The sequence below is a fragment of the Suncus etruscus genome, chromosome 13, assembly GCF_024139225.1.
Source record: "Suncus etruscus isolate mSunEtr1 chromosome 13, mSunEtr1.pri.cur, whole genome shotgun sequence".
Lineage (NCBI taxonomy): Eukaryota > Metazoa > Chordata > Mammalia > Eulipotyphla > Soricidae > Suncus > Suncus etruscus.
In genome coordinates this window covers 67665465-67676639 of record NC_064860.1, presented here as the reverse complement: position 1 = coordinate 67676639, position 11175 = coordinate 67665465, and positions in this window count along the sequence as shown.

Below are 11175 nucleotides of genomic sequence, written 5' to 3'. Positions count from 1 at the left end.
TGGGTGGTCAGATGAAAAAGATTGATTTAACACTAAAAGTTACATATAGCATGACATTCTGTTCTTATTCAGAAAAAAATAGTTTTTATCCTAAACCTATGAATTAATACCGAAATCTGGAAAAACAGAAGGCAACAGGTACTTCACATCATGGAGTAGGTGCTTATGTTTAATTAATCAGACAGGGAGGTCTTTCTGTACATAATTTTACATATGAATAATACTCCTAATATTCTGATAGCATCGTTAAGAAGATGACTGCTGCTGCTTTTATTCAGTGAGAGAATGTACTTCCCAATTAAGGGTACTTTTGCTTTGCTACCAGGACCTCAATTTTTGAACTAAGCTCAAACACTTTTCATGTAAACACTACACATACTTAGGAGGCAAATTCTGAGCACACTTTAATTTTAATCATTTAGTATTTGAAGAATCTAGTAGCGAATACTCTTTTGAGAGGTTTGTTTGTGAAAAGGAGAGTTATTACTTCAAATTAAAAATGCAGTTATGGAGTTTAATTATTAAAATGAACTAAGATTAATGTATTGATATTGTCATGACAAATGAGATGAAAATGCTTTGATAGTTTTCTTCTCCTTAAAAATACATAGATGAATATTTGAATAGGGAACTTGTCATCAGGGAAATGTAAGAGTTTTAGGATAGGTGGAAATTCTCTAGTTTTTAGAAAACAAAATGATTGAGTCATATTGATCACTAAGAAAAAAGAGCTTTAAAATTAAGTTTAGGCTGTCTATTTTTTATGTATATATCTTTACATGTTTACCTGATGATTTTAAATGTCAATTGAAAATAGCTCAAGAAGCAATGAATAGTTTTAAGATAACAAAATTTATGTGAGTCTACTATCACTGCCTAGGAATACATAATTTTGTTTATTAACTGTAAATACTTATAAATAAAACAAATGTTTTTTTCCTAAAAAAACACTGGTGTAGTTTGTTATCAGTTACACAATTTCATTCTATTAAAGTCATTCAACTACCTCCTGTGGGAAACATAAAGACATTAGTTATGTCTTATGAATCCATAAATTTAGAGTGATCACATCACATTCCTTCTCCCAGGAAAGATACTTTTATTTGGTCTTATCTTCTTACCTACTGTTTTGTATTAAACTGATTATAGTTTCCATTCTCTTTTATGCCCTAATGTTTTTTTCTGGGTAATATAAACATGGCATGCCAGTTTCTTCTGGGGTGATACCAACATGAAATGTGAATGCGATGTTATTTTGAACTGTTTAATATAATTGGACTCCACATATATTCTGAGACCTGTTGAAATGCAACTCAGTTTTTTATTTTATGCTATTGATAGAAAATTTTGACACTTGCATTAATTATTGTCTTAAACATAAGTTCTGTGGGAGACAGAATCTGAGTCTGAGCCTATAGATTTCTTTACCCTGACTACAAGCCCTCTGTAATCTGAAAACCTGTGGACATAGTAGAGTTTACTCCCTTAATTGTGTTGACTTTAAAGAAGGAATGCTATCTGAGTGATCAGTACAAATCATTTCAGCATGTTCAGAGAAGATAAATTCCCCTTGCTGATTGCAGAAGTCGGTGTCTGAAATTGATTCCAGGTGAGAGATGTTTTCCATTGGTGGAATAATGGAGACTCTGACAAATAACTGACCTAAAAGTGGTAGAAAAGCAGTCACAGGCCCAAAGTTGACAAAGTAACAGGAAGTCAAGTCTGCAGCAGCAAATATTTCCAGCTACCTACAGGGACTTCCCTCTCAGCCTTTACTATCTTCAGCCTTTTCCAGAAAATAAGAAGAAATAACTACAATAACAGAGACAGTTCTTTTTAAATATGCTACATGTTTTCCCCATACATAAACATATTTCCTTAACCATTGTATGAAAATGGTAGGAATGGAAGGCATGAGCAGTTTTTATTTTAAAAGAACATATTTCTTGAGTCTACTAAAACAGGTTTTAACATGGACTACAGAAGCTAAGATGGCTCGTATCCCTATACTCCTGAGCCTTTAAACTAGATGTTAACAGTAACGTAGAAGATTAGAGATTTAGGATTTTTTTTCATGAGTCACATTTCAACAAACCACAATACTGGATGAACTATATCTCCCTCTTTATTTCTCTCTCTTTCACCACTACTGTTGGGAGAGACATTGTTAAGAATGGATCTAAGTAGTCAGTGGGATAATGACATCTCCAATTGTCCAGAAGGCTTTAAAATCTATCCTTAGTCATAGTAGTAAGATTGGAATTAGACAAGATTTTCTACAGCCACGTCTGAAGATGATCACTTCACTGATCAATAATTTGTTTCTTGATCAATAATAGTTTCTTGAGCTACTGAGTTAATGAAATTTGTCCAAACTTAGCCTGGTTTACTGATTCAATACAAAGAAACAGAAATTCTGTTGTTTTTATATACTGAATTGTGAGACATTTCCTTTTTAATGTTATTGAAACCAAAAAAATTAATTAGAATAGTGTTACAATATTTACTGCATTTACTATTTCCAATAATTTAGATATTGGGATAAAACAATTACTAGAGAATAAAATGGTCCTTTATCATCTGAGTAGACTAAAAATAACTTACTTTAGTTTATTTTTGTTTGTTTTTGGGGATCACATCCAGAGACATTCAGGGCTTACTCCTCGCTCTGCACTCAGAAACTGGTCCGGGCAGGCTCGGGAGTCCACACGGGATACCAAGGGTATTGAGCCCATGTCAGTCCTGGGTCAGCCACGTGGAAGGCAAATGCCCTACAGCTGTGTTACCACTTCAACCCTTAAAGAATTTTAATGTCATAAACACTGTTTTGACAACTATAGAATTATTGTCTGTAATATATGAATGTATTAGCAGTTAACATCTAAATCTATGAATTAGTTTTTAGCATTCTTTGATTCTATGCTCACAAATAAACACTGTGAACAAAACATTAGTTTCAAACTATTGACAGTAGGAATTAGAAGTACTTAATATTTAGCATGAACAATATAATCTAGAAATAAGATAATATGATAATCTAGAAATAATGAGTGTCTCTTTAGTATCCAAGTTGACACTTCTAAATTCATTAACTGAGTCAGAGAATGAGTATCAATTCCAAATCTGTATACTATTGTTTATAAATCTACAATCATCAGTTAAGAAAGAAATACCTTCATGAACAATGATGATGCTAGGAAATTCACCTTTATAAAACTCTTAGAGAGAATTATGATTTTTCATGACATCAATTCTATTTTATCATATTTTCAAACTGTGAGAATTTGGTATTTTATATGTTATATAGTTAAAAGTTTTTAATTATTGAAGTAACAGAAAGAGTAACATAAAATATATTTAGGGAATGAAGGATTACTTAACTTTGATGCTGACTACATTTGCATTTAAACTTATGAAATATATGAACTTTTTACCTATTTTTTAAAATAGGTAATAAGTCATTTATATCTTTTAAGGGAAAAAATATTGGGTTTATTTTTTGCATATAAAAAAGGAATGAATTATTTTTGTTACATTCACTGAAGTAGAAATTGGCATAGGTTATAAAAATTGAAAAATAAAATCTGGTTGTGAACTAGAATAAAAAATAATCAACTTATTCATTTACAACTGTTTCTAAGAAAGACAATGTAGTACACAAAAGAAATTACCCCAGAAGAATCTAATCTAAATCAAAAGTTCAAAAGTACAGAGTTTATTAAAAGTGATGCTTTAGATGGGTGGCTGAAACAATGACTAATCTTTAAGTCATGCAAATTTGAAATCAAATTAGATATCTTTCTCTTTAAATCATCTTTACCAGTTTAAACGAACTGTGTAGGAGAGCTGACTTCTAAATGAAAGAAAATGTCAATAAACAATATTGTACTTTATTTCAGTATGTGGTACAAAGTCATAGCTTGGGAAAATACAGCTATTCCTTTATTTTGTTTAAACTGAATAAAATGAATAAACTATGGTTTGTTTATATGTCAGCTTTTCTGAAACCTGGGGCCCAAGTAAATGTGCTTAAACATTATTTTTGTTGTTTATATGAGAGTGCTTTTGGATGAGATATTTATTTAAATTGCTTGTTGTGGAGGAAGGCTGACTGTCCTCCACCATATGTATGGACCTCATCCAGCCAGCAAGACTGACATCTACTAAGGAAGAGAAAAAATTCTTGAGAAGATTGCTTTTAAACTGTTATTTAGAGGTTTTATTAATGTTTGCACTATGGCCTACAGTACTGTTTCTGATAGGGCTTCAAGAACAAAATTCTTCTCTGTCTCAGCAGCACTCCCTAATGTCCCAGTTGAATAGTTCCTCTACCATAGTCCTTGCTCTCTCCCTACCTGTCTTATCCACAGACCTTACCAAAAGGCTCCTCAAAAAGTTTCCTGACTAATACCAGTATTTGTTTTCACTTTCTTTTGCTTTGGACAGTTGCTTTTCCACCATTATTTTTCTTTATGGCCCCATATGAGAGAGATACTTCAGTTTTAATCTCTCACCCTTTGATTATTTCTGCTCAGCATATTTCCAGATCTATCCTTGAAGCATCAAATTGGACTATTTTATCTTTTATAAACAAGTTATATTTCATTGTGTATATGTACTATAGTTTCCTTACCTGTTCGTTCATGGATATTTGAGTTTTTATTTTAAATCTTGCCTACTGTGGATAGTGCTACAAGGAAAATAGGGATGCACATGTCTTTTCTCCATTCTAGTTTTGAAACAATGGGACAGATTCCCAATATTCTTAATTGGAACTATTTCAAGAAGTGGTGTTGCTATGACGTAGTCCTCGTTTTTGTTTTCTAGAAAGGCTAGACCTCTCAACATTCCTAGCAGCAGTGAATGAGTCTGTTTTTCCTCACATACACACTAACACTGGTTGTTCTTATTATTTTTGATGTGTCCCAACCAGTGGTGTGGCACAACATCTCATTATTGGTTTCCTTTGTAACTCGCTGATTATGAGTGATGCAGAATATTTTTCATGTGTCTTTTGCCATTTGTGATTTTTCTTTGAGGACATCATTTCTATTCATTTCTTCTCTCCACAAATTTGATGGAGTTGTCATATTTTTGCTTATTAAGTTATACCAGTGATTTATATATACTTGAAATTAAATCCTTATAAGAGAAATGGTGGGAAAATAATACTCTAAGTCTCTGGGCTTTCTTTGTATTCTGATCTGATTTTCTTTAAAGTGCAAAAAAGCTTCCTGATCTAACAAATTTAATTCCATTTGTTTATCATTGTTTCCAATTGCTTAGTCATAGATTGACTTCAAAATTTACATTGTACTTGAATTCCCAACAGCCTAGTTTTGAACTTAACTGAAGTTCTTTACAGTTCTGCTGTTTGTCAGCCTCCCCATTTAATTAACCAAGCTCTAAAATTGCATAAATTAGTTTTTAACTATTTCCATTAGTCTAAATATGTCAACAATGTTTTCTATGTTGCTGTGACTGAAGCATTGTTTAAGATGCTAAAATTTTAGAGACCAGAAAGTTAGTTGAATGTGTTACAGTACATGGTTTGCAGGTGCACGACCTGGTTTGATCCCCACACTGCAATATTCCCTAAGCAATTCCTGGAGTAAACTGAACACTGAGCTTGTAGTAGCTCCTGAACACTGCTGAATGTGAACAGAATAATTTTAAAAATGAAATCAAGGGCCCGGAGAGATAGCACAGTGGCGTTTGCCTTGCAAGCAGCTGATCCAGGACCAAAGGTGGTTGGTTCAAATCCCAGTGTCCCATATGGTCCCCTGCACCTGCCAGGAGCTATTTCTGAGCAGACAGCCAGGAGTAACCCCTGAGCATTGCCGGGTGTGGCCCAAAAACCAAAAAAAAAAAAAATGAAATCAAATTTAGAAAACAATTCAGAAATCTGAGAAAAAATATAATTTCTTGGACTTAATACATTCAAGATATTTGAAATATTTCTCTTCATGGCTTTACAATTTTAAAAAGGAGATATTAAGAAATATCTAGTTATAGTAAAATTAATATTAGGAATTTGATTATTATGGTTGCTTATATATTCCTAATAGTAAATGATATATGGTTTTAAATTTTAAATATATATATATATATATATTCAGACCTCAAAATTATTCTCAAATATTTAACAATGTGGAGGATTCATTTGAGATAACATTCTTTTTTGTCTTGGGAACAAAGAACCTCAGGAAGCACAAAAGATAGAAAATTAGGATCATTGTCTTTGAAAAATTGTCTTATTTGTGAAATTGATCCTGAAGGAGAAAATTCTTTGCACTTTCATGTTAGCTATTTTAGCTTTGGTGAACAATTATACAAATTAAGCATCTTTGATATTATAAAATTTTATCCTCTTATGTATTAGGTTAGGAGACTTACAGGACTAATTCACTGATTAAATACAGACACATAACAAAATTTTAAGGTTAGTTATTCCCATCTATATTTATAATACCTAACTGTAAGTTATGCATTTTTATTTTTACTAATATACACTATTTTAAAATAAATTTTGCAACAATGAAACAAAAATATATATAATTTAATCTTTAGGAAAGAAACAAATGCATTTAATGTCATTAATTAAATTAAATATCAATGATTAAAACAAACGAACATTCAATTAACTCTAAACATTAAATTCTAGTTCATTTTAGTAGAAGCCACATGAAATTCTTAGCTAATGAAAATAAAGTGCTTTTAATGAAACATCATTAAATTTATTGGTATTATTAAAACTTTATTATGATTAACTTGCATTTAATTATAGTAAAAGATGATAAAATTTTAGAAATACATTAAAGTCTCTAGGATGAATAATGGGTGCTTGATTAAGAGGAGTATTATTGTGAGAGTTTTTATTACTTAAGACAAAAAGCCTTATAGATAAAAGTGCATTCATTTGTTTTTATCATAAGAAGTAGTCCCATGAAGGGATTAGATCCTAACTTTAATAAATTCTTTCTCTTTGAAAATGAGGTTATAATCTGTTGCTAGTGTTACTTTTAGTTCTCTTTGTCTGGAAATACACTTTTCTCCTTGACCTTTTCATAGTACCAGACTTTGCTAGCCACAATGGACATATAAAGAGCTCTACATATCGATGATTTGCAACTAGCTTGTGAGAGCCATTGTATTAAAAAATAATAAATCATTTGCAAATTACTTAGAAGATAGCAAAAGTGAAGAGAAGCATCTGGGAATTTAGGTTACTTTGTTTGCAATTCATCTCTCACCCAAATAAAACTGAAGGAGTTTATTAATGCCAAACAAAGAAACCCTCTTTTTTTTTTACAGTTACAAACTTGTTCATGATTGAATGCAAGTCACACAATGTATAAAAGCTTTCACCTGTGCACATTTCATACCACCAGTGTCCCCATATTCTCTCACAACCTCCTTGCCTTCTCCACTGCTTGCCTTTGTAGCAAATGTTTTCCCTCTACTGCCCTCCAACCTTATCTCTCTTTCTCTCTCTTTCTCTCTCTATCTCTATCTATCTATCTATCTATCTATCTATCTATCTATCTATCTATCTATCTATCTATCTATCTATCTATCCTCTCTTCCCTCCTCTCCCTCTTTATTTTTCCTTTTAGACACTGTAGTTTGCAAAATTTTTACCAAAGTGATATTATGCGTATTTTTTATCTTCTTTCAGCACCCAGTTCTTGCCCAGAGTGATCATTTCCAACTATTATTGTTGCAGTGCTCCCTTCTCTGCTCTAACTGCACTCCCCCACTTTATGTGGTAAGAAAATCCTAACATGTATCAGTCCTCTTAGTCCTTCTCTCTATTGCCTTTGAATATAAATACCATACTATCTTTTTTATTTTAATATCCCACCAATGAGTGCAATAATTTTATGTCTATTCCTCTGCCTCTGACTCATTTTGTACAGTTTAATATTATCTATATTCATACATGTATAAGTAAATTTGGTGAATTCATATTTTCCTAACAGCTGAGTAGTAGTCTGTTGCATAAGTGTACATATTTTCCTTATCCATTCATCTGCTCTGGGGCATTCTGACAATTCATTTATTTTTCCATTTTGGATGGGGTTTTTAAATTTGAGGAGTTGGTATATCTGGATATCAACAATTTATTTGATGTGTTGGGTGCTTTATTTCCTATTCATCTTTTTAGGTTTAGCCAGTGTTTCTTTTGCCATACAGAAACTTTTTAGATTAACTCTTCAAATTGGTTTGTTTAGATTTTATTCTGATTATATCACTCAAAACTCCTTTGAGGATTAGATCTTGGAGAGTTTTGCCTATATTTTTCTCAATGCATTTTGTAGAGTCAGATCTGATCTCAAGAACTTTAATTGACTTTGAATTGATTTTAGTATAAGGTGGGAGATTTGGATCAAGCTTTAGCTTCTTACACATAATTATCTAATTTTCCCAGCACCATTTGTTTAAGGGACAACAATAAGTTGAACGTTCATATGGAAAATTGTCATTGAATATTCTATTACAATATATTGAACCATAGTCTTTATCAGTACCATAATGTTTTAACTATTATGTCTTATAGTACAGTTTCAAGTTAAGTACTGAGATACCTACCAGTTTCTTATTTTTCTACCTACCAGTTTCTTATTTTTCATTATGATTTTGTTTATTTAAGGTATTTTATGGTTCCACAAAACTTTGTAATTGACAATTTAAAGTCTTTGAAGAATGTTAACTGACTTTGGGTAGGGACTGCATTGAATCTATGTAGTAGTTAAGGTAGGATGGTCATTTAGACAATGATCCTTTTCCTAAGATGTGATTCAAGTTCTTTCATAAGATATCCCATTACTTTAAGATGGTTTCTAGGCACTTGATGCTTTTGGACTCTTAAGAATTTAAAGTGGGGTAGGAGCTAATCTATTTCTCCTGATTAAATTTTTGTAATAGAGAAATTTCTTTTTATAGATAAAGGAAAGCAGCATCTTTTTGTGTATTGAATTTATAGCAGCCACTTAGCTGTATTAATTTACTGTTTCTAAAATAGTTTTTCTAGACTACTTAGAGTCTTCAATATAATCCTAATTTCACCTGCAAATATGATTTATTTTAATTTTAATTTTTCAATTTGGATCTTTTTATTTATATTTTATGTCTGATTGATCTGTAATAAGTTATTTTTAATAGAAAGTCAAATAAGAGTGGGTAAAAGGATATACTTGTCTGTGTTTGATCTCAGTGAAAATGTTTTAGTTATTCACTATTGAGAAAAATATTTTTTTTTTTTTTTGGTTTTTGGGTCACACCCGGTGGTACTCAGGGGTTACTCCTGGCTGTCTGCTCAGAAATAGCTCCTGGCAGGCACGGGGGACCCTATGGGACACCGGGATGAGAAAAATATTTTATGAGTTTTTAGAAATAGAAATTATTAATTTAAGAAAGGTTCCTTCAATAGATATTTCACTAAGAGTTCTTTATCAGTAATGATTGTTAAATATTTTCGAATATTTCTTTGCATTGATTATATGAACATATGTTTTCTATATTTTTACTGAATGTATTATAACACTAATTTATTTACATATATTTCAGCATCCTTTTATCTTTGAAATTAAACACACTTGATAATGGTATCTCACACTTTTTATTTGCTGTTGAATTCAATTTGCTAATATTTTATTGAGGATTATTGCACTAATGTTAATGAAGTTTGGTTTGAATTTTATTTTTTAAAGTGTCTCTATCAGCTTTGGGTTCTAGTGTAATGTAGGCTTCATAAAAGCTCTTTGGGACGGATTCTTGTTTCTGTCATATTTTGGAAGAGTTTAAAGATCAATAACAATAACTATCTGAATATTTGATACAAATAACTCACCTGTAAATCCATCTGGGTCAAAGTATTTATTCTGGGAAAGATTCTTAAGTATGGTCCTAATGCCATTGCTTGTTATTGGCCTATACAGGCTTTCAACTTCCTCATCAGATTTGGAAGATTACAGAGTAAATTGGTCCATAGTAAGCTCTTGTGATGCCTTAAATTGGGGGGGGGGTTGTTATGATTTCTCTACTTTCATTCATAATCCAGTTTATGTGAACATTTCTTTTTTTTTCCTCAATATTCTTGCCAATAGTATGTTTATCTTGTATGTACTTAAAAAATGAGCCTCTGATATCATTGGTTTCTTGTAATGCTTTCTTGGTTTATATATCATTAATTTATGATTTTTTTCCTTCTAGTGTTTGGATTCATTTTTGCTCTTTCATTCTCAAGAAATTTTTAGTTTATGATTTTATCATTTTTCTTATATGCCTGTATTTCTATAATCTCTCCTAATTATTACTTTAGCTGTTTCCCATAGACTTTTATATTTTGTTTCTACATTACAATTATTCTGACATAATCATGTATTTATTGATTTTTCTCTTTAATCCAGCTATTATTATGGATCATGTTGTTCAGTTTCCAGTTGTTAGAGTTTCTTCACATCTTCTTCTAATGGTTAATTTAAATATCTGTGATATTGTGATCCAATAGAATGTTTTATATAATTCTTACTTTTATGAATTTATGTAAGCTGGATTTATATTCTAAAAGTTTAACTATCCTGAAGAAGAATGCACTAGAGAAAAATGTGTATTCAGCCTTTTGAGGATTGAAGACACTGTATAAATCCATTACTTCTAGCTCCTTTAATTCCCCATTTAGGGTTATAGTGTCTTTATTGATATTCTTTCTAGTGGAGCTATCCAGTGGTTTATGTGGCATACTGAAATCTCCCACTACTATTATATTCCAATCAATCTGTTTTTCTGGCTTTGGGACAAAGTTTACACACTGCTGACCCAACAAGTGATGATTTTATGCTGATTAGAGTTCATACATTTTGGCCTATTGTTCCCTTGATCAATGCGTAGTGTCCATCTTTGAATCTAATTACTTTCTTTAGGTCGAATGTAATGTGGTCTGATTTAAGTATGGCGGTCCCAGTTTTTAATTTCTCCCCCAATTGGCTTTTATAATTGTTTTTCATCTTTGTATTTTGTCTGTCCTGTGATTTTAGATGTGCTTCCTCTAAGCAGAAAATGGGTGTATATTTTTCCTGATTCATCCTATCACTTTGTTTCTTTTGAGAGGAAAGTTCAGTCCATTGACATTTAGAGATGTTATTGATAGGAAGGCTATGTTGCCATTTTACT